We start from the raw sequence: 25,874 nt of genomic DNA, 5'->3' as shown, positions 1-25,874 counted from the left end.
TTACAGCACAGGGAAATATAGCCATTATTTTGTAATAACTTTAAATGGAGTATAATCTATAAAATATTGAATCACTATGTTATACACCTGAAAATAATATAATATTGTAAATCAACTACAATAAAAAAATTTTAAAGAATGACATTTATATGTAACAGCAACAATCAATTAGAAATTGTGTGTAAACATAAATCTCATTCATAATAATCTTCAAGGAACCTGGGAATAAATCTAACAAAATAAGTATAAAACATACAAGCAAAAATTTGTACAGTTTATTGAAGAATGCAAAAACAGTTAAGTAAATCGATACCATGTTTTTATGGGACCTAATAAGCGGACCCTAAGATTCATAGAGAAGAGTAAAGGTCCAAGAATAACCAAGTTCATTCTGAAGAAGAAAAAGCATGTAAAATCCCTGCCAGAGAAAAATATTTATTATGAAACTATAGTGATTGTAGAAAACTTGGTTGGTGCCCATCTCGGGTCCTTTTCATTGGCTGCTGTGGTTGCTGCAACTTACTGCTGATTTTTGCACAAGTTCTAGGTAGGATTGTCCTTGGGCAATGAGGGCTGCCCCAGTGGGGAGTGTCTGGGAGTTACCGACCCCCCCCCAACATGGCCTGCAGCCAGGATCCTCTGTCCCAGAGGTACAAAAGCCCTACTCTCTTACCTCAGGACAGACAGACTCTGCTGTGCCATTGCTGTCTCAGAGTTCCTTGAGGGATCAAGCTGAGGCTTGATTTTATCTGAAAGCATTTTCTTACTGAGCTTCTCCTTCTCTATTTTACTTTCTTCATCGCACCTCCCCCAGCAGGTTTTTTCTTGCATGTGTACTATTCACCATTCCGTATAGTACAAGAATCTTCTTTTCATTCTCTGCTTTTAGAGAACTTGACCTAAGATAGAAATTAAGAAAGTGTATATTGACACACAGACTGCTCAACGAATAAAGAAAAACAATACATTGAGGAGGTTATCAGAAGGACCAATAAATATATGAAAACATTGCAATCTCACCTCGTAATCAGAGAATGCAAATGCAAATTAAACAGTACTCACCAGATTGGCAAATTTTTATTGTCTGAAAATCCTAAGTGTTGATTAAGATGTGAGCAAATGAGAAACCTCATTTGTTGGTGGTAAAGTGAATTTGTTAACCAACCATTTTGAAGTGCAGTTTGTTAATATCTAACAAAATTGAAGATGCTCATAAGAGGTAACCTAGCAATTTCATTTTCAAGTGTATACCCAGGGGAATTCTTAGATATGTGCTTGGAGAAGTTCCTGAGGATATTTACTGTGGCATCATTGACAATAGCGCAAAACTAGAAACAACTTAAACACTTGTCAAGAAATGAATGGATAAATTGTAGTATATTCATAATGTGCAGTAGTTAAAATAAATGATGACCAAATTTAGGTGTGTCAACATGAATAAACGTCAAAGACAATTTTTAGTGAATAATGCAGATTGAAGACGGGCACCTTTAAGTATCAAACAAAATGATATACATCTTGTTTATGGACATAAGGATATACATATATATGTAGGTACATATTATATAAATATACATATATAATATACTAGTACCATGTACAATATGTCAAGAGGATGCTTCAGAATAGTGACATGTCTGAGGAAGAAATGAGAGGAACAGGACTGGAAAAGATATGAGGGGTTTTCAATTCTAGTTTTAATTTTTATGTTACAAAAAACGATGTGAAGCAATATAGAAAGTAGTAACAATTACTTAAATCTGGGATGAGATACATGTGTATTACATTGCTCTCTGTACTTTTATATATGTCTGAAATATTTCATAATAGAAAATCAAAGAGAAATGGCATATATAATGCCATTATAATACCATTTATTATACCTATATAATAAAACTCTAAATTTTGTTTTCAATATAACCATCTGAATTGAATTTTTTGTCCTAATCTTGAAGCAATTGTAAAAAAGATATCTACATTATAAAATAGTCTAATATACATCTTCTTATATTTCATCCCTTTTCTTATATTTTCTCAGAAAAGTAGGATGATAGCTTGCCACCTTTCCTTGGAACATCAAAAGATTTCCTTTTTTCTTTTCTTCCTCCTTCCCTCTCTTCCTTCTTTCCTTCTTTTCTTTCTTCCTTGCCTTTCCCAGAAGAATTACTATAATCTCAGCTCCTAATTATTCCCTAATTATTTTCCTAAGTTCTAGAGTTGTCAAATAAAACATAGGAAGCTCATTTAAATCTGAATTTCAGATAAATAATATATAGTATTTTGCATAAGACATTTATACTGAAAAGTTTTTTGTCTTTTATCTGAAATTCAAATTAACTGGCAGTCCTATATTTTTTATTTGCTAAATCTGGTAACCCTACTAACTTCAAGTTACCATAATTGTACTTTATTTACATAGATATCTATCTCACAAACTTTCTTTTTAATTCTTAAATATGTATACAGAATAGGTCTAATAGTCTTCTCATCTTAGATGAACAAGACTATATGTCAAGAATAGATTATCTATTTACCTGTCAAGGTTGCTAATATCCTCGTACTAGTTCTAGTATTGAGGATGTAATCTTGACTAGTTCAGGCACAAATTAATTGGATCTTAAGTATAAGATTCCCAGAGGCACAAGCTAGTTTGAGAACTGATTGTTTAAAGCAAGTTCTACAAGCACCCTAAATTTTACTTTTTGGTCTTTCCAAGTTAATTAACTATTTGGCTCTGTCTGGGCTTCAAATTTCCTCTAAAAGAATAATGTTTTCCTCATGTGACATATTTGTCTTTTTTTTTTTTTTCCTATTTCTTTCTGTTAAAAAACAAAACAAACAACAACAAAAAAAACACCTCCCAAATTGTCTCTATAATGCACCATGATTCTCTTTTGTTTCAATCAGGTGCTTTCCAGAATGTGAGCTTTCAAAGGTCCCTCTTTGGTCCTTACCATTTACCTCCCTATCCTATCTCTTTCCTTAACCTGTTCTCTTACAGAGATTCTCAGCCACTGAACATAGTGGAAAAGGAACATCACAGAAAGATTTGAATGAAAGCAACATAGTAGGGGTTCTTTACCGGTTGATTAAGTGAAAGGAGGACACAATAATCCAAAGATCAGACATAATAATTGTCCTTTAAAGTATTAACAACTTGCAAAGAAAATGAGAGCAATTATTTAAAAGGTTAAATAGGCAAAAGTTAGCTTTTGGGTTCTGTATCTCCCTTTTCCAGTGGATTCTTTCACAGTGTTCCCGTAGAGATGCCTTGAAATGTGCTTTCCCTACAAAGCACCCTCATTTGTTTTAAAATTGTCTGTGACTTAAGAAAAATAGAAATCGCTATGGTATGAGAGTGGTGGTTTCTTACAGGCCTCCTCCTCTTTGAAATATCTTTCCTTTTCGCAATAAACAATTGAATAAAACAACAAATTTGAACCAATCTCTTCTTTTCAAATTTTTTTTTATGTAGGCTAAACAGTCTGAAAGAACCTTATTGTATTTATTTCTCATTTTCTGTTTTCCTTGTTGCCTTTACACATTTTAAAATTTTATTACAAAACCAAATATATTCATAAATAAAGGAAAGAAAGAAAAGAAAAGAGAAAGGCAAACAACCATATATTTTCTGTACATATATAGTATGGTGTTTATAAAATAAATTTTTTTTTAAATCACATGTATACTGCTTTGGATTTTTTTCCTAATATATAGAAAACATTTCCCTTCTTATTAAATATTCCATCACATTGTTCCCAATAGTTTCCTAGTACTGCATTATGTTTTTAAAATGAAAGCTTGACTTTTTTGAAAATTTTTCATCCTTTGAAACTCTGAGCTTTTATCTATAAAATAGAATTTGTGGAGAGAGAGAAGCAACGAAGGATGAGCTGTGATGGAGTGTCTATGAAAAAGAATATGTTCTTGTCAGTGTAACTAATTCTACTGAGGACTAGAGGACGGTCACAATGTGAAACTATGTTTTACAACTCCAGGGATAAAAATCAGTGAAAGGAAAGGTGAAAATGATGAAAGTCAACGTGGTGACACTGCTAAAGATTTACCTCAATGTGCCTTTGTTGGTTAGAACTCACTGTGCTGCCTGCAAGAGGGGGAAAAAAAAAATGGATTCATTTTATTGCACTCATCTGTCATAGATAATACCCTGTACGAAAAGGTGGAAGGAAGTGGTGAACTTATAATCAGTCTGTGTATACGTACAATAGGAAGGCAGTCTGGAAACTCAGCAGGCCTGGGAAATGAGTGGCTGTCATAAAGGGGACAGTGACACTCTACTGAGATCAGTGAGCTCCAAGCTCCAAAGAGAGGGGCAGGCCAACTTGATCTTTCTTTGTGTGTAGACTGTTGGGCGTGCTACATGCACCTTCCAACTTCGTGGGGAGTCACATTCAATTGCCAGACACGTGCAAATCCACTCTACCACCAATAGGAGGAATTGAACTTGTAGCCTTTAAAGGATTCCGCAGAGAATACATGCCCTCTGTAATAGTGATGGATGGAACCTGCCTCTTTCTGACCAACAGGGTATATTCCAAAGCCGCTGAGATCAATGCCTGTGTGTCAGAAGCAACTGTTAGAAGGAAAATATCTAGCAATTTCTGAAAAAGCTAATTTATTTAGGCAATGTCTGTAACTTCCTAACTATCACCACAATAAAGGGACCAGAATGGTATTCTTACGAATCTCCCCTTTATTTTACCATAGTCTTGAGAATTCTGTGAATCAAAAAGCAGTGATAATCTTTTTCCCTTCCAGCTCTATATGCTGCACAAGTGCTTGTTTTTATGGCATAAAAGTTATGTTAAGAAGTTTAACTGTCAGGCAATAATATCTAAGAATTACATTATTCTGTATACATCATTATAAATATAATATCCTATATTATATTTTGTAATATCAAATGAATGCTTAAATGAAGTAGTGGCCAATTCTATCTTTGAATATTTTCTTTACCTCTGAATGGTCAACCTTTCAAACTGTCCTCTAGTACTGATGCTCATGACATTTAGCCCTTCCCCCCCAAATCCCTCCCTGCATACCCTAATGAAGAGTTCTGCTTTGCACCATTCTGGGACCCTCAAGCAGTGTGTATGGCGTTCTTTGTAGCGCCTTCATATATGTTTCATTCTCTTCTGATTCCCTATGAATGCACAGAGCAAAAGGTGGATACCTGAAATGTTTTGCAAAAAAGAGATGGTGACCTCTCCAACCCACTCTTAAAATTACCGTCATTTTTTTCCACCAGGGAAGCTTCTTGCTCTCATCCATGCCTTTTTTATAGATAGAGATTTACTCCATTCCTCCCTTGCCGGCTCTCTCAGTGAAAGTATGAATTCCTCTCCATGATGGCCTACCGTCAACCACATACCCTAGCTAAGATACCATGTTATAATTATTGATGAGGGAATTGCCTGCTATTACAGAACTGTACACTCTATCCCCTTTACAAGCCATTTCTAACTATCCCAGCTTTTATTCCACCAGACAAATTGACCATTTAATGCACTAAATATTTCTTGACCTTCATGTAGTACAAAACACCTGGAAGAATGTCTGAATTTACAATCACACAAAACAAGATGACAAATCAGATATAATTTTCTTTTTGTTTTTGAAGAAAATGTTTAAAATCCTAAGCAAAAGGTGTTTGGGGAATGCCCTTGTCAGAGAAGCAGCAGAGAATGCATGCATTTATCTGACCTATCATCGGTGTAGGGCTCCTTAGGGAGGCTGGCATGGAGTCAAGTTTTTGATAAAGGAATACACGTGGCTTTGTAGACAAGGATTAGAAGACTAGTCTGAACAAAATGTAGAGCCATTCCTTGACAAGAATGAGAAAATAAATAAAAAGTTGGCAAGGGTAAATGGTTTCTCTTTACCCCTTGAATCTCTCATTGTCCATCTGACAAATCATATCTATCCCATTTTCCAAAGCTCTCTTCAAGGCTTAGGAAAACAGCTGAAATCCACTCACATTATTGTATATGTCACTGAATGAGCCTCCTGCTTTCCTCAAGATGTGTCTTGAAGTTTATGCAAAATTTAATTTAATCATGAACTGACTGGTTGGAGAGCATGTATACTTCATACTTCATGGGACTGTATATCACATTCGCTAACATATTACATGTTAAACCATGTTCACACATAGGCTCTAGGAAAGGCAGGGCTTTGTTTTTGAGGATTTCTGGATTTCTGATGATGTGTGTTTTGGTAAGATACTTACTGTCTCTACGTCTCCATTTTCTGCTTTGTAAAATAAAGGTAATTAAGCTTACTTTCAGTGTCGTGAGGACTAAATGAGATCACGTCCGAGCATCCTTTTGCACAGTGTTTGGCACAGAGCTCTCAATAGGTGATATCTTTCATTATTGTTATTTTTCTTTTTCTTTTATTCTTTTGGCGGCATTGGGTCTTCGTTGCTGCGCATGGGCTTTTCTCTAGTTGTGGCGAGTGGGGGCTGCTCTTCATTGCGGTGTGCAGGCTTTGTGGTGGCTTCTCTTGTTGCGGAACACGGGCTCTACGCATGCAGGTTTCGGTAGTTGTGGCTTGCGGGCTCTAGAGTGCAGGCTCAGTAGTTGTAGTGTACGAGCTTAGTTGCTCCGTGGCATGTGGGATCTTCCCGGACCAGGAATCAAACTGGTAACCCCTGCATTGGCAGGCAGATTCTTAACCACTGTGCCACCAGGGAAGTCCCTGTTATTTTTCTAATTAACATGGCAAGTCTCCTTTCAAAAGAAACTTGATTATGAATTATGAATGCAGGAAATACAATGGTGGGTTCCTATTTTGAGCACCAATTATCCCTGACTTGGGAAAAACTACTAAAATTTCTCGATTTCTTACTGGAGAAGGGGGAACACCAGAATACAGTCAGCATATGGAGAAATAGGCATGGAAATCATCTAATATTGTGAAACGTTTACATTTCCAGAGGGTTCCTCAATAATTTTATGATTATAAACCTGGAATTAGAACGCTCAGTATTTAATAAGTGCCGACTAAATAATAGTACTTTTGCTTCAAGAAAAAAAGTTTTTAAATTTTGTTTTAATATTTTGAACTCTATCGCCCTTAGAGTGTGTGCAGATTGCTGGTGATTGCTCCAAAGGATTTGTTTCCCAGATGCTTTGGGATCAGCCCTTGACCCAAAGAAAGAGTTATTACTGCTCAGCAAAGTTTGATATAGGAAAAATATTTGGACAGTTTGTGCTTCATTAATCCAAGTTTGGTTTGTTAAATCCCCAAGTATTGCTTTACAAGTCTTCAGATTCAAAATGAATTACAACAATTATCAACAAATATAAAAAGTCAAGAAAATATTGAATGCCCATCTGTCTGTTTGGCTTTCAAAAGCATTGCACAGTGGCAACAGCTAAAAACTACCATCTTAATGTTTTCTACAAACAACTGTTGTTTTCAAACGTGTTGTCTCTGGCTGTCATACTGACACATTTGTCTTACATATAAAAATAATGAATATTTAACTTGCCTTTAAATATAACTAAACAATATATAGTGTAAAGATGTAACTGAAGAACTAACTCTTTTATGGTCAGAGAAAAAAATAACATTTTTCGAATTGGTAGTTAAATGGTTTTTGTGTTTATTCCCAAGTTATTCTGCTTCCACAAAAGGAGTCTTCTGAATAATAAAGAGATATAATTAATGAAAAGGGAAACTAATAAATATGTCAGAAACAATTTACTGTTGGTTTGTATGTATTCCAAATGCTTCTATAGGAATGCAAATGAACCTTCAAAATCAGGTTATTAAGTAAAAAAAAAAAAGCCTGTCCTCACAATTATGGAGAAAATTGTCTCTGCTTATTAATATCTAGATTTCTAAGTTTTTAAAAATACGTTGGTTTAACGTTTTAAAAAATTTAAACGGTTAGTGAAACATCCAAGTGACTAAATATGGTATAATTTTGTTGTGTTTCACGTATAGATCTTTTAACTCTTAATGAATTTATAAGGAATATTATCTCTGTTGAAGTTTGAAAATTAAATAGCACAGTCTTAAAGAACTAGCAGGAAAAAAAAAAAAAGCAATGGTCAGAAGGTGAACTAGTTACTGGGAATACGCTTGCTAAAATGTAACCACAGCTTAAATAAAGTATAACAAATATACATTTTAATCAATTGCTGAGTTTGCTAAACATAAGGGAAATTTCTAAAATGAGAAAAAGTATCCAGCTGAAACTGGAGCAGAAGATAGTAAGTGGTAGAGGTAAATGGAGCAGGGAATTTTAAGGAAGACTTACCTTAAGGTAGATGCCTCGGTCAGTACTACCATCCAAGGAACATGTCTCCAAACATTGGCAAGATTGGGGCAAAACTTGAAACTCTTGCATTAAGCATAGAATCATTGAAGGGAGTTAAGTGGTCCTAGGTCAGTACTGACCCTGGATCTTGCAGAATACAAAACTTCTGTGGAGTAAAAAGTCTCCCAGTTATGTCCTCAGAATCCCTGCAGATTAGGTTCAATAAGATATGAATCTACAATGAAAATTCAATAGCAATCATAGAAATAAATAAGCATCCATAAGTGAGGGTCAACCGAAATGAAGACAAACATAGTAACCAACCAACTAATTCAGAATCCAGAATTATCAGATATGAAAAAAAATTCCCTATATGTGAAATATTTAAAGAAATAAAAACATAGAATAAAAGAGGAGGAATAAATGAGAAACTATCAAAAATTATCAAAGAAATTTTAAAAACAGAACTTTCAGAAATAACAAATATAAATAAAAACCTACCTGAATGGAATAAATAACAGATTAGACATAGCTAAAGAGATAATTCGTGAACTGATAGATAGATCTATAGAAATAACAAAGAAAGCAGAACAATGAGAAGGAAAATATGAAAAAATAAGGTTAAAAGACACAAAGTATACAATAAGAAGATCCAAACTACATGATCAGATTCCCAGATGGAGAGTTTTGAATCACTAACATTTTTTGATGATGTGGGTTTTAGCAAGTTACTTATTCTCTCTTTGTCTCAATTTTCTCCTTTGTAAAGGTAATTAGGTTTATGATAAGACTGTTGGCTAGATTGTTTAGAAATAGCCATTAGAACAGAAAAATGGCTAGAAAATTTCATAGCTTATCAGAGACATGTGATGACATATACAGAAAGCACAGAATCTACCAATAAGGATCATTCAGAAAAAAAAATTCACACATTGTAGTGAAACTAAAGACACAGAGAGCTTAAGCAAGAGATAAATGACAGATTATCTACCAAAAAAAAAAAAAATTAGATTAATAACAGTCATCTCAAAAAGAAACACTAGATGCTAAAAGAGAGTATAATAATAATTGTCAAAATTCTGGTAGTATTAATAACTCACTGTCAAACTAGAATTGCATGATCACAAGATTTTTTGTTATGAATCTAAAATATAAACATTTTCAGATTTTTTAAAAATAAAAAGATTTTTTATTACCAAGAAAATTTCACTGAGGGTATTTCTAAAGATTGTACTTCAGGAAGATTGAAAATGATCCTAAGATGCAAGAAGAAATTATGATGTCCTATATATGTCTGTTAGATCCATTTAGCCTAAAGTATAGTTCAATTCCAACATTTCTTTGTTGATTTTTCTGTCTGGATGATCTACCCATTGCTGAAAGTAAGGCACTGAAGTCCCCTATTATTATTGTATTGTTGTCTAGTTCTCCTTTCAGATCTGTTAGTATTTGCTTAATATATTTAGGTGCTCCAATGTTGGGTACATATATATTTACAATTTTTTTATCTTCTTGATAAGTTGATCTCTTTATCATTATTTAATGACCTTATTTGTCTCTTATTTACATTTTTGGCTTAAAGTTTATTTTCTCTCATATAAATATAGCTATCCTTCCTCTCTTTTGCATGGATTTGCATGGAATATCTTTTCCATCCCTTCACTTAGAGACTATGTGTCCTTAAAGCTGAAGTATATCTCTGGCCCTCAGCATATAGTTAGGTCTTGTTTCTTTCATCCACCCAGCTACCTGTGCCTTTATTTTTCTATTTCTTTATTTAATTTATTTATTTATTATTATTTTTGGCTGTGTTGGGTCTTCGTTGCTGCACGCAGGCTTTCTCTAGTTGCGGCGAGCAGGGGCTACTCTTCGTTGCGGTGCATGGGCTTCTCATTGCGATAGCTTCTCTTGTTGTAGGAACATGGGCTCTAGGGGCACAGGCTTCAGTAGTTGCAGCACACAGGCTCAGTAGTTGTGGCTTGTGGGCTCTAGAGCACAGGCTCAGTAATTGTGGCACAGGGGCTTAGTTGCTCCACAGCATGTGGGATCTTCCCGGACAAGGGCACGAACCTGTGTCCCCTGCACTGGCAGGCAGATTCTTAACCAGTGTGCCACTAGGGAAGCCCTACCTGTGCCTTTTGCTTGGAATTCAATCCATTTATATTTAGTATAATTTTTGCTGTGTAAGGACTTACTAATGACACCTTACTAATTGTTTTCTGGCTGTTTTGTAGTTCTCTAGTTTCTTTTTTTCTCTCATGCTGCCTTCCCCTGTGAATTGGTGATTTTTTGTAGTGGTATGCTTTGATTGCCTTGTCTTTATCTTTTGTGAATCTACTATAGATTTTTATTTTGTGGTTACTATGGGACTTACATAAGACATCTTTTAGATATAACAGTCTATTTTATGCTGATAACAACTTTAATTACATATAAAAACTCTACCCTTTCATTCTACCCCTTTTATGTTTTCAATGTCACAATTTACCTATTTTTATATTGTGTATTTATTAACAAATTATAGTAGCTATATTAAATTTTGATTAATTAATCTTGTCCTTTAACCTTTATATCATTGCCAGCAGCAGCAGAATACACATTCTTCTCAAGCATTCATGGAACATTCTTCATGATATATCATATGATAAGCCACAAAACAAGTCTTAGCAAATTTAAGAAGATTGAAATCATATTAAGTATCTTTTCCAACCACAATGGTATGAAACTAAAAATCAAAAAGTGGAAAACTAGCAAATTTTTGAACATGTGAAAATTAAACAACACAATTCTGCACAACCAATGGATCAAAGAAGAAACCAAAAGAGAAATTGTTTAAAATACTGAAAAAAATGAAAATGGAAACACAACATACTAAAATCTATGGAATGTTGCAAAAGCAGTTCTAAGAGAGAAGTTTATAGCAATAAATGCCTTTATTAAGAAAGAAGAAAGATCTCAAATAAAGAACCCAATTTTTTACCTCAAGGAACTAGAAGAAAAAGAATAAACTAAGCCCCAAGTTAGCAGAAAGAAAGAAATAAACAAAGATTAGAACAGAAATAAATGAAATAGGGACCAGAAAAATAATATAAAAGATCAATGAAACTAAGAGCCAATTTTTCAAGAAGATACACAAAATTGACAAACCCTTACCTACACTAACTATAACAGAGAGAGAGAGAGAGAGAGAAGACTCAAATAAATAAAATCAGAAATGAAAGGGGAGACATTGCAACTGATTCCATAGAAATACAAAGGATCATGAGAGACTACAATGAACAATTATATGCCAACAAACTGGATTGGATAACCTAGAAGAAAGGGATAAATTTCTAAAAACATACAACTTACCAAGACTTAATCAAGAAAAAATAGAAAATATGAACAAACCTATAACAGGTAAGGACATTGAGACTGAATCAGTAATTGAAAACCTCCTAACAAAGAAAAGCCCAGGACCAGATAGTTTCACTGGTGAATTCTACCAAACATTTAAAGAATAAATAATGTCAGTCCTTCTCAAGAGTTTTTTGAAAACTGAAAAGGAGGGAACACTCCCAAACTGAATTTATGAGGCCAGCATAAGGACACTATATGAAAACTACAGACCAATATCTATAATAAACATGGATGCAAAAATTCTCAACATAATATTAGCAAGCTGAATTCAACAGTACATTAAAAGGATCCTACACCATGATTGACTGGGAATTAAAGGCATAAAGTGAATGGCACATTTAACACTTTTGGAATAATATATAGGAAAACATATTTGACGTTTATAAGGCATAGAATTTCTTAAACAAGACCCAAAAAAGTTTAATCATAAAAAGATTGATAAATTTAACTACATAAAAATCAACAACTTCTGTTTACCAAAAGACACCACAAATAAAGTGATCATTCAAGCCACAAATTAGAATAAAATTAGTACGCTAATCTCTGAAAAATGACAAATCAATAAGGAAAGACAATCTAATAGAAATGAAAAGCACAAAAAAGTTAGCAACCATACTTTATTAGGGGAAACAATAATGGAAAATAATCAAACAAAAAGATGCTATACCTCATTAGTAATCAGAGAAATGTAAATTAAGGTGGAAAACAGATAATATTATACCTACTAAATAGACAAAATGGAATAAATCTGATAATATCAGGTGTTGGTAAGGCTATGGAACAATGTGAATCCTCCTAAACTACCACTAAATGTCTTCATTGGTTTAACAGTTTTGGAAAGTGGTTTGTTAATTTGATCATATGAATACCTTAGTAACTGTAAATTCTACTTGTAGGTATATAATCTGGAAATCTCTTGACATGTAACAGCAGATATGTAAAACTTTCTTGTTAATAATAGCAACGCAAAATTTCCATGGGCCTGGGTTGGATAAATAAACTGTGGTATATTTAGCTAAGGAAATATTGTAGATCAGTTAAAGGAGAGATACAGTTATGAACAATAATATGGATAAATCTTAGTAATGAGTGAAAACAAGTTCCAGAAGAGTGCATACATATTTAAACAATATATTCTTTAGCAATAACTTACAAATGTGGGAAAGCTTTTTAAAATAAAAAATAAAGGAATGATAAACAAAATTTAGCAGTTGGCTAGAATATGGGAGGATGGAACAGAATACAGAAGTTCTAGAGTGTGAAATAAGAAAGGAACACACAATGATTCAATGGTATTAGTGATATTCAGATCTGAAGTTGGATAATGAATTACTGTATGTACATTTTGATAGTATTATAATAAATTATTATATAAATTATCAAACATTACATAATAAAAATTTAAAAGAAAACAAACAACATGAACAAAGCTCCAATAAACTAAAGGAAAACCAGTACATAATAATGTTTTTCCAGTAATGTCAACAGTTGGAAAAATAAGTAAATTTCTTTGTTAACATTTTCTTAAAGACACCAAACAAGTTTTGAGAAACTCATCTCACTGTGGTACACATATATACTATGTAATAAGATAAAAGCTGACATATTTTTTTCATTTAGACTTTTTAAAAGGAATTACAATAAATTACTAATTTAAAAATATCCTAAAGAATATATGATTTTGCACCAAATTTTTACCTTATGAGTTATGAAATACCTTTGGTAAGACCACTGAATACATATGTTGTATAGAAAAATGAAGTAGTACAGGAAATCTAAGTTAACAAGTAATTTGGTGATTATTATTTTAAAAACAGTCCCTTGCCTTTTAGTAAATGTGGGAGGATTGAATAAAATGTTTCTATTATTACTAGTTGCTGGTATCTGGAAAGACCACACTGTAAGATAAATTCCTGAAATTTTTTGGGACTTTCTTGGTGGCACAGTGGTTAAGAATCTCCCTGCCAATGCATGCGGACACAGGTTTGAGCCCTGGTCCGGGAAGATCCCATGTGCCGCAGAGCAACTAAGCCCTTGTGCCACAACTACTGAGCCTGCGCTCTAGAGCCCTCAAGCCACAACTACTGAGGCCGCGTGCTACAACTACTGAAGCCCGCACGCCTAGAGCCCGTGCTCCACAACAAGAGAAGCCGCCACAATGAGAAGCCCGCACACCACAATGAAGAGTAGCCCTCGCTCGCCACAAGTAGAGAAAGTCTGTGCGCAGCAATGAAGACCCAACACAGCCAAAAATAAATAAATTAAAAATAAAATAAATTTTTTAAAAATTCCTTAAAATTTTGGAAAAACTCAAACATTACTTTAAAACAAAAATGGCCAATGAAATAACTAAACTAATTTTCCATAAGTGACAAAAAATTCAAAGTGCATTATGATGCAACAGAGATTCACAGTCTCTTAGGTACCAAGAATAACTTCAGAAGAACAAATCAGTAATACTGTAGTCATACTGTACAATAACAACAAAACAACAAATGCAAATAAAACAAGGTGCAGCTCAGCCATATTCTGGTCTTGCATTTTGTAATACTAGTTCTACTTTAATAGTGCATTTTTAGGCTTTGGTAAACCAACCTTTTATTTCTTTGTCATGAAAAATCATCTCAAACTAAGTTTGTTCTCCTTTAACCAACACTAAAGTCAAGTTCTTTTATTTTACTTCTGTCTTTGTACTGTTTTCTTTATTTTGTAGACAGTAACGTTTTATCTAAGCCTCTTCTTCAGCTTTTGAAGGACTGAGCCGCTGGGTAAAAGAGTTGCCCCCTTGCCAGATCCACTTCAATTACGAATTGCAGTGCATTCTACGTGCAAGTTTCTTTGCTATGTGAAAGAGGCAATATAATGTAACAGGGGATATCTTAATTTATACAGACACTGAGAGTATACTAGAGAGAGAACAGACTGGAGAAAGGAAATTTTGAAAAAGACGTCACTTTTTTAGTACAATATGCAAAGTTATCTTTCAGGCAAGGTTATACTCATGGTACAAGATATCTCAGAAGTATAAAAGAGATAGAAAACCAGAATCAATTAAACGAGAGTTAAGCAAGAAAAATTCAAGTTCTATTTCAAAACATAATAAAGAAAAGTGTTTACATTTTCAGTATTTTCAAATGTTTTCCGTGTGCTTTAATGCACTTTATCTTACCTGTGTGGGGAGAAAAAAAGCAGAAGATTCTTCTCAGATATATTTTTGATAAAGCATCATAACAGACACTCTGTTTTTGAGGAAAGGGATACATTAAAATTCAAATATTTAAATATTCAGAGACATGCTCTAATTTCTATAGGAAGAAAGAAGAATGGATGGTAATGGTATTTTTATTGCCAAGACAGAGAAAGCACGAGAGAAGATTGATTTGGGAGAGAGAAGGCAAGATGAATTATTGCAGGATGTGAAATTGAAGGCTACTTCCTCCCGACATCTCGGTCTAAGGAACACCAGAAAGAACAGCCTCACAACAGGCACCAGCTGCCCTTCCTAACACGGGCTCTATGTGCTTCTGTAAAAATGGCTATGTGTCACACAGGGGAGAAATGTAATCATTATTTTTAGAAATTTTTAGACATTTTCCATTTCCTAGCTGACTATCATAATTTATTTCCCACAGGGTTGTTCATCATCCATAAAAATTGTGTAGGATTTGTGAAGCAATCTTGAGTTTATACCCTCTGGGATATTTTAGTGTAGAACTAGAAGAAGCCTAGAGTGATTTTATTTTATTTTTTTCATTCAACCTGGAGAAGAAAACTATCTGTTGATGAATTGTACTGAAGGCACTCAGAACAGAATCACAATTGTAAAGGCTTTATTTTTTTCTCTCTTGAAAGTTTAATATCTGGAGATCTTTAAGTAGTTTAGGTGCTATGCAATTAGACTGTGGTGTTTAAGAAAGGACTGTCCTCACTGCAAGGGGAATGAATGGAGGGGATTGAGGTGTTGCCTAGAGGAATGCAGCTGAGAGTAGATCTTGTTTTTGACGCCCTGTGTTGTATATTCTGTCAGAAGTATCCCTCAGTACTTTGCATGAAGAAAGCCCAAAATGGACGTGGGACCTGAGATTACAAATCAACCGCCATTGCTGCTGAAGTTTGAGTTTGGGCGGAAGAAGTTCCTATAGTCATTGTGTGAAATGTTGAACCTGAGAAAACCCGGTGGTTATCACAGGTTTTTCTCTATTCCCTTGGAACTAGTATTCATAGAATATTAAATAATTTGCATCTGAAAAGTTAGGCTACAGCAACACATTATCAATTGGCCAGTTATTTTTAACATACTTGACAAATTGCTTTTCAACCAGGTGAAAATAATAAAAAACAAAACAAAACAGAACAAAACAGTGGCAACTGAATGAGCCATCTGAATATTTTCTTATTTTTTCCACACAATTTTTTTCACAGAAAATTAGGGCTTTGTGTTAAATAATATTGATTCAGGCAGATTCTCCCAATTCAAGCATAGAAATATTTATTCATAGAAGATGGTGGTACCTTGTGTGTATTTACTAGACTCTCACTCCACATATTCCCAGAGGTTTAATACAACAGAAAGAGGACAGACTAAACAGACTTGGGTTTAAATCCTGGCTCTGGCTTATCAGCTGGGGAACCTGGGATGATAACATTTTCCTCTGGGCCTCAGTTTTCTTATTTGTAGCGTAGGATAGTAAATAACATAGGCTAGATAGTTAACTACTGCATTTGGCATATGTCATGCACTAAAAGTTGGTATATACAATGTTTTTGACTTAAAATCAGTTTTCCCTATTAAATGTCTTATTAAGATACATACCGTACCCTCTAAAAATCATAAGTATTCTATGAGTTAAAAAAAAAACAAAACAGGGGACTAAATACAAAGATACATATTGCTGATTGGGTGGTATATGCCTAAGATTGACATTGTGTGGTTAATTTCAGCATCAGTTGTATGACTGTGGTAACTAATGTTATTGTGTACTTAGTCTTCTGAATGCTTGATATGAATTAAATCAACAAATTCTCAAAATAATCCTAAGAGGTAGGTACTGTTACCAAAAGATTAAGTAACTTTCCCTAAATTGTACAACTAGTGAGCTGGGATTCCAACCCGGCTAGCCACCACCAGTCTCATAGTCACTATGCCCCACTGCCTCTCCATATATTTTTCCCAGTACACATTAGCTCTATATCTGGATGTTGTACATATTGAATAATCACACTTTTGGTGGGTTCAAGTTAGAGTAAGGATTAGATCAAAAATAAAATCTTGTCCTTATGTTGTGCCATGCTATGACACAATTGATCATAAGCCACCTACATTTCCTTTTCATTCTCTAGAAAACACCACATTTTAATAAACTTAAGGAATTTATTAATATCATATGCCTGTCTGCATATGAAACTTGGAAATTCCCTAGATAGTACAATATAAAGAATAAAGCAGTGACCCAAATTCCTAGTAGTGGGGACAGATGTTTCAGAGAAAATCGAAAGTGTAACTGCTTCCCTAAGTCTTCGTGAGATGTGTAAAATTCCAGAGAGTCCCTGAATAAAGGTTATTCTAATTTTGAATTAAAAGCCTACAAGGAGAGTTTTTAATCTCAGAAGAAAACACCAATAGATTCATCTACAAACTTTGGGGTATGAACAGAGATCATCTAGGTCATGAGTATAAACAGTTTTCCTCATAAATTCCAGTTGTTAGTGGCTGAATAAAAGGCTGTGTTGCACCGCAAGCTTGGGCTGTATTTGGCTCACTGGGAAAGAATGCAACGCTTACTCGCGACCTATGTCTTAAAGGATTAGGATTAGGGAATGGCAGCACAGATGTCATATTTTTGCCATCCCTGGTAGAGTCAACTCCTTTCTTACATACTTCTGCTCCTCTCTGCCCAACCACCCTCTTCACAAGCAGACACATGCAGACACATACACGTACACACACACACACACACACACACGCTCAGTACTTAACACCACCAGAAGGAGATCCTTCAAATGAAATCCCGGCCTGGCCTTCTGTGCTTCACTTAATTTCTGATGTGGGGTCAGCTAATGTTTAACAGCCACATTTATCAGTCTATAAGAAGTGATACTGATATTGAACCAAGAAGATAGAAAATGTATTTTTCTGATATTAAGAGCTTACAGTCAACTTGTTTATATTGAAGTCTTTGGGGATGAATAATACCTCTCTGAGCTTACATGAAATCATGCTAGTTTTCCATGAACTCAACTCAAGTAATGTTGAGTTTAATGGACTGACGACTGGGAAGCTGGGGGATAGGAAGAAGGAAAGAGTAGGGAAAGGGGTGGGAAGGTACTGAACCCATTTTAGAGAAAGGAAGATTGGAAGAATTGTTGACTGTGAGAGAGAATATTCAGAGTAAGACGCACATAGGAGAAAATCTAAGAGGACATGGAAAAAAGAGATATGCTGGGAGAGACTTAGTGACCAGCATTGTTTTATTCAAGGACTACCTTGTGTGTGATTGTATACACTATATACACATGTGACTGTATACATATGTATAGTTTGTACTCAAAGTCCAATGGGCACCCCCCACACATGCCAGTAGAAGGAGCCACTGTTTGAGGAAGCCAAGATCAATTTTCTCTCATTATTACTTGAATACATCAACTTTTCCAAGGAAAGCCATTTGTTTCTCTTTTCTCTTCTTGCTTTTTAGGGAAGAGGAAACACAACTGTCAGTGGTTTGTATTGGGAAAATCACTTAATAAGCTCCCCCCAATTCAGACTGAGCTCCCCAAAGTGAGTACAAAATGGCTTTTATTAAAGCTCCCTTCTAAAGGACACCACAAGAGACATGCAATAAAACTTCTGAATGGTCTTTGAGTCACCATTCATAAAGAAAAATAACAATTTGATAGTCTTTTCTAGGGCTTAGTGCCATCATTTAAAAATGAGAAACTGGTCTTAGCAAATGCCCCTGGGTTGAGAGATAAGTGGTAAAAACATCTAATGATGCAAACCCAAGACTAAATTATTAATGCTACCATAATATGACTATGTTCTGGCTCTTGAACAGAGCTGTACAATGGACTGGAGAGAACAGCGGCTATGTTTTAGGTAACAGAAACCCAGGTAGTATCTTGTTTGTATGTCATATTTCCCATTTCAAACATTTTTTGGTTTTCACAGCTGGGGTCGAGCATTATGCTAAGATTTCAACCAATGTTAAACATCTCTGAAAAGACTAATTTGGTTTACAGTAAGTGGGAATGAAATCAAACCAAACAAAAACACCTTGACAGAAACCAACAGAACATTCTGACCTTGGACAATTGACCTAGTAATAGCATAATAATAATCTTTAAAAAGCAGGACGATCAGTTATTGGCTGTCATTAGTCCAGTTTTTTTCTGAGCTCTGCTTATAAGATACAAAATGCAAGGAAGATTGGACAATTATCCATCTGACTTGATTAGTGTAGGCAGCCAAACCAGCTAATTCAGTAGGGAAATAGAACCCTGACTAGCTACACTGATCAAATCAAGAGAATAACTGCCAGAGCTCCCCTTTACTTTACGCCAAGTAGATGCTGCCTTGGGGAATGGCTTACATTCAAAGGCTTTGACTGTTTGAAGTCCCCCAAAAGTCTGTTAATTGGAGCTCTTTGGATGCTTTGGACAGTTAAAGTTGCATAGCTCAGGTTGGTTGGCTAATCAGTTCTCAGACACCATAAATTTAACCACCTTAAAATGGTGGGGAAAAAAAAGACCTTCATAATAAAAATTATAATTACCATAGCTTGATTTTTCTGCTAAAAAGGAAGTAAAACAAACTTGCATTTGAGATAGTCAGTTATTCTTTCACTTGGCAAACCAGCCAGGAAATGTAGAGAAGAATTTTTCAGTTCAGAATAGTGCTTCAGGTCTGAGTCCTACAAGAAGGAGATCACATGATAATTCCTTTGGTCAACACCAAGGTTTATTAATGTCAACAGTTAATAGACTAAACAACAATTTTGGTGCTATAGTCCAATTTTATCCCTGAGAAATTAATCTGGTAAGTTTTTCAGGGACATACATATTTTTTTCTCTAAGAAATTATCTCTTTTATGAAATAAGGAAAAGCTAGAATGAGCCAATATTGCTGGATAAATCTCAACAAAGCTAACGGGAGAAGGTGTTTGAGGTTAATAAAACTAACAGAATTCAAAACAGGTGGTTAGTTGGAGGGCTATATGTCTTAGTTTATTTTCATTCAGGCCAAAACACAGATCCAAGAAAAGATAGATTAGACTTTTCTCTTGCAAATACGTAGATGGTTAACCCAAGTTCTCCCTCCGTCTCTCTCTCTCTCTCTCCTTCTTGTGTTCAATTTTATGACCTCACTTCTCTTACCCTAAGTTATATTACCACCACCAAAAATCTCTATGCCCACAAGATTCTTGGGACAAAAGAACAGGTAACTTTGACATAATCCTTCCTGAATGATTGCCAATGGAGATAGTACCCCTGAAGAATCATGAACTACTATCCCATATTCCTTCTCTGAAGGCTAAGCTATAACTGAATCAGCTCTCATAAAGCAGCAAAGTCAAACAACTATGAGTATTTATTCATTTGCAATCATTATCTTCTAAGGGATATGGAACCAAATCAATTTCATCCAGAATCTGGAAATATTTAGAGAAAGAAAAAAAGAAAAAACTTCAGAGAAAGATCATTTACCAGAAGCGAATTGGGAATTCCCTGGCGGTCCACTGGTTAGGACTCGGTGCTTTCACTTTGTGGCCCGGGTTCAATACCTGGTCAGGGAACGAAGATCCTGAAAGCCACGTGGCATGGCCAAAAAAAAAAAAAAAGTGAATGAATTAACTGTTCATTTTACCAAATGTTTACTGAACAACTATTAAAACCCAGCATTGTTTTTAAGCATATGAAGGATGCAAACAAAATATAACTTATTATAACTGCCTATATAGCTGCCTATATTCTACCTAATAGTTAAACATTTTCATTTATTTAATATGACAACCAGTCAAATGGCTATTATTTTTCATAAATGAGAAATTTGCAGCTCAGAGAAATTAAGTGACTTGAACAAAGTTGCTCAACTAGTTGGTAAGAAATGCAACCTGACTTCAAGGAACCTCACGAAGAATTAACTAACAATGCAACTAGTAAAACTATGCCACCAGGAAATGTCCCTCTACGAATGATTGGCATGAAGTTAACAGCATAAGATTTCAGAGACAGGAAAAAACAAGAAATATTTTATGGAAAAGGTGGGACTTGAGGACAACTGACAGAAATGACTGGTAATTGGATAAGCAGGAAAGTGGCAGGGAACATTTCAGTTAAGGGAAATACTGTGAATGTTCTGACTGCTTCAGAATTTATAACGTTGGAGGAGGATTTGCAAAAGTAATTTGGGAGCAGACTGCAAAAGGAATAATGGGTTAAAGAGTTTGTGCTTCAACATCTAGGTGATGGGTAGGTATTAAAAGTTTTAAGTAGGGAATGGACATGAAAATAGAGTTTGGAGGAAGTTTAATTTGACAATAGTCTGCAATATGTTTTAAAAAAGAAAGATTTGAGGCAAAGGTATCTTAGGAAAAGAGAGGATATAGTCTTAGTTCACTCAAGCTGCTCTAACAAAACACCATAGGTTGGGTGACATGGTGGTATTTATTTCTCACAGTGGTGGAACTTGGGGAGCCCAAGATCAAGCACCAGCAGATTCAGTGTCTGGTGGAAGCCCACTTCCTGGTTTATAGATGGACATCTTTTCACTATAACCTCACATGGTGAAAGGGATGAGGGAGTTCTCTTGGGTCTCTTTCATAAGGACACTAATCTGATTCATGAGGGCTCCACCCTCATGACTTAATCATCTCCCCAAAAACCTATTTCCAAATACCATCACATTTGGGACTAGATTTTTTTTTTTTTTTTGCCATTTCTTTAGCTTTTTAATAACAAATAATATAGAACAGAGAAGTTAGCATAGGTGTACAACTCATTGCAAATTCATAAAATGAACAGTGTATTTCACATCTAGATCAAGAAACAAAACATATGGATTTTGAGGAGACACAAACCTTCAGTCTATAGCCTTCTGCCCCTGGCCTCCAAAATTCACATCCATCTCACATCATCAACTCAAAAGCCTAAGTCTAAAGTTTCACCTAAAGATCTAAATTAAATATAAGTGAATTCAACGTATGATTCATCTTGAGGCAAATTCTTCTCCAGTTGTGAATCTGTTAAATCAAACATGCTATATGTTTCTGAAACATAATGGTGAGACAGGCATAGAATAGACATTCCCATTCCAAAAGGAAGAAATAGGAAAAGGGGTGACAGGTTCCACCAAGCAAGGCCAAAACCCAATGGGACAATTTCCATTAGCCCTTAAGTCTCAAGAATACAGTTAACCCTTGAACAACGTGGGTTTGAAATGTACAGGTCCACTAATACACAGATTTTTTTCAATAAATATAAACTACAGTGCTACATGATCTGAGGCTGGTTGAATCTGTGGATGCATATTCATGGATACAGAGGACTAACCGTAAAGTTATATTTGGATTTTCAACTGTGAAAGAGGTGGGAATTGGGGGTGAGTAGGAGGTTGGTGCCCTTAACCCTGGTATTGTTCAAGGGTCAACTTTAATTCTCTTTGGCTCCATGCTCTGCCCTCCAGGCCCTCCAGAATGGGAGATTTGCCTTCCAGACCCACTAAGGGGGCAGTTCTGCCCTCTCAGTTTTGCGGGGCAGCCCTGCACCTATGGCTTTGCATGACCTTGTAGCAGTTCTTTCCCTGGGCCTGTGGCTCTCTGGGGTTGGAGTCCTGAGCCCATGCCTCTGCCAAGAGGTTCTGTCCTTTGAAATCTCAGTGGAGACAGTCATACCCCCACGATTCTGCTGAGTACAGTCTAGAGGCATCTGGGAGCCACAACTGGGGTGGCCAAGGAAGGCAGTGATGGAGTGAAGGGAGCAGGAGCCTATGATGTGAGGAGGCACCAGGCAAGGTGCACTGAGGTCCCCATGGGGCACCAGTGGCCCCATGCACTCTGGACCTCTGATGGGAGGAAGCTCTGACAAGCTCTGAATTGCCTTTGGGATCATTCTTACATTGTCTTGGACAATAGCTCCTGGCTTCTGTTGAGATGGCTGATTAATCTCCTTGTCAAATGGTCATATGGCCACACACCTGTTTCTCTCCAGAACAGGCTTTCCTATCCTTTTCTATAATAAAATAGGCTGAAAATTTTCAAAATCTTTAAGTTCTGCTTCCCTTTTGATTAACAATTCCATCTTTAAATTATTTCTCTCTTCTCACATTTTACTATAAGCATCCAGGAGAAACCAGGCTGGTTCTTCAACATGTTGCTTAGAAATTTCTCCAGCCAAATATCCAATTTCATCACTTACAAGTTCTACCTTCCACAAAACACTAGGACACGAACACAGTTCAGCCAAGATCTTTGCCACTTTATAACAGGGATCACCCTTCCTCCAGTTTCTAGTGATATATTCCTCAGTTCCATCTAAGACCTTGTCAGAATGGCCTTCACCATCCATGTTTCTACTAACATCCTCTTCAGGATTACTTAGGTAATCTAAAACAAGTGAGGCTTTCTCTACAGCTCTCCTCTTTTTCTGAACTGCCAGCAGAATCACCCTTAACCGTCCATTCTCAACAATGTAGGCTTTTTCTAGCGTGCACCTCAAACGTTCTCCAGCCTCTACGGTTTACTCAGTTCCAAAGCTGCTTCCACATTTTAGGTATTTGTTACAACAGCACCCCACTCTCAATGACAGTTTCTGTCTTAGTCCATTAGGGCTGCTATAACAAAATATCATAGACTGGGTCACTTATAAACAACAGAAATTTATTTCTCACAGTTCTGGAAGCTGGGAATTCCAAGATTAAGGTGCCAGAAGATTCAGTGTCTGATGAGAACCTGTTTCCTGGTTCATAGATGGTTGCCTTTTTGTTATAATGTAACGTCACATGGCAAAAGGGGCAAGGGAGTTCCCTGAGGTCTCTTTTATAAGGTGGATCCCTCATGACCTAATCACCTCTCAAAGGCCCTATCTCCAAATACCATCACACTGGGGATTAGATTTCAGCATATGAATTTTGGAGGAGACACAAGCTTTCAGTCCATAGCAGATATTTCCCTAAAATAATGGAGATTGCCCTGTAGGCTTCCTCAAACAGGGATGAAGGGTCACGGTGAATAATTCAAGTTGTGTAACAGCAGAAGAATTATATAATTAGGAGTCCATTTTATGAGAATATTTCACCTATTACATAATAGTTCATGAAAGAAGCATCAGATTTTAAAGGTCCCAAGAAATCATAGGTATTATGAGGGAAAACAGCACTCATCAGTAAAGGTGAGGAAGGATTCCAATGGATAAGGAAAAGAATAAAAAACTCAGACACATATAATAGTATAAATGGTGACTGAGGGAGGTAGGACAAGAGCTTGAATGTGAAAACTCCACAGAAGAAGGGAAATCATTTTGTCAGAAGAAAAAGACTAATGGAAGGAAATAAAAGAGGGAGACATGGGACGACAGGGAATGTTGCATGACGGACAGAGCTATCGGATGATGGGTAGGTTCCCAAGGGAAGCTGTGGAAATTTCATCAGTCAGGACATTTAAGATGAGTTTGAACAAAGCAATAAAACATCTGTTGCGAGAGCAGTTTGCATCTGCATGAAAATGACAAGATGGTCAAGTGGATCATTTTCACCTCTAATGTACTTGACTCCACATTAAGTTAAATCAAAAGTCAAAATGACACTTGCCTTGGTGACAACGTTTTGCACATCTCTCCAGAAGGTAGAGTGCTCTTCTATCTTCTACACTTATAACCTTTTCCCCAATCCCCATAAATGCTGTTTCAATTTTCATCACCCTTTTGAAAGCTTCAGGTACCTTCTCCCTTATCCTATTACTCCCATCAGTTGACCTTGCCATCTCTTTCAAGGAAAAAATCAAGGAGGAAAAAAAAAAAATTATCTCTCTATTTCTCTCTGTCTCTGTCTGTGTCTCTCTGTCTTATACACACACACATACACACACACACACACACACACACACACACTCTTTGCTCCCTTCTCATGGTAGACTCTACTGGTTACTTACCCAATCACCAGCCTCCACCTTGTCCATGCTTATAAAAACCCACATTTTTTTCAGGTGTTGGGCAGTCTTGTGCTCGAGGAGAGGTGCACATTCTACCACCTCAGTAATAAACCATAATTAATATGTGCTGTGGTCATTCAAATTCTTCTTGACAAGGATAGGTTTAGTAACGGGCATGTGTTGCACTTCTGGCCAAAGAGGTATTAATAGTCGTTTGTGAGGAAGCTTCCAGTGATGTTCTCCTTACTCTTCAAAAAGGCACAGCTCTCATTCACACTAAGGTATTTGTGTTATGGTCACCAAAATCTAACTGACAAAGCCATTGACCTCTTCATTCTTTATCCAAGTTGATATCTTTGAGGCTTAGACTTTCTTGTCCACTTCCTCTTTCAATACTGCTTGTTATTCATTACCTTGTTTTTTTGGTTCTGTATTTCAGAATCTTTTATGATGTCCTTGTCCTCTGTTAACTCTTTATATGTTGTTGTTACAAGATTTCATTCTTTCTCATCATTCCCTTCTTTTCACTTTACATGATTTCTTAAGGAGAGCATCCACATTTCCCTGGCTTCAATGGTGATTACATTATCATCTATTCTTTCTTGAGTTCTGGATCCACATTTCCTGCTGTATACTAGATATTTCCATGTGGATTTCATGGAAGTAACTCATTCAGTCTGTCTAAAATAAGTGTGTTATCTCAGTCCAAATGTGATCTTCTTATTGACATCTCTAGGATAATTTCATGACATTCATAAAGTGGAAACTCTGGATTTATTTTAGATTTCTCCCTGTTTCTCAAATCCTCACTTCTAATCAACCAATAAATTCCATGAATTCTAGCCCTAAATGTTTATTGCATTTCTCTCTATTTGTTATTCATACTGCTCTATTTCAGTTGAGACCTTTATTTTCAACATTAAAAAATGTGCTCTAGGGAATTCCTTGGAGGTCCAGTGGTTAGGACAAGTTCCATCCCTGGTCGGAGAATTAAAATCCCACAAGCTGCATGTGTGGCCAATAATAATAATAATGTGCTCTGAAGT

Source organism: Balaenoptera physalus (genome assembly GCF_965194825.1).
Source record: "Balaenoptera physalus genome assembly, chromosome: 2".
In the NCBI taxonomy this organism is placed as follows: Eukaryota; Metazoa; Chordata; class Mammalia; order Artiodactyla; family Balaenopteridae; genus Balaenoptera; species Balaenoptera physalus.
Note: the sequence above shows the minus strand (reverse complement) of the source record.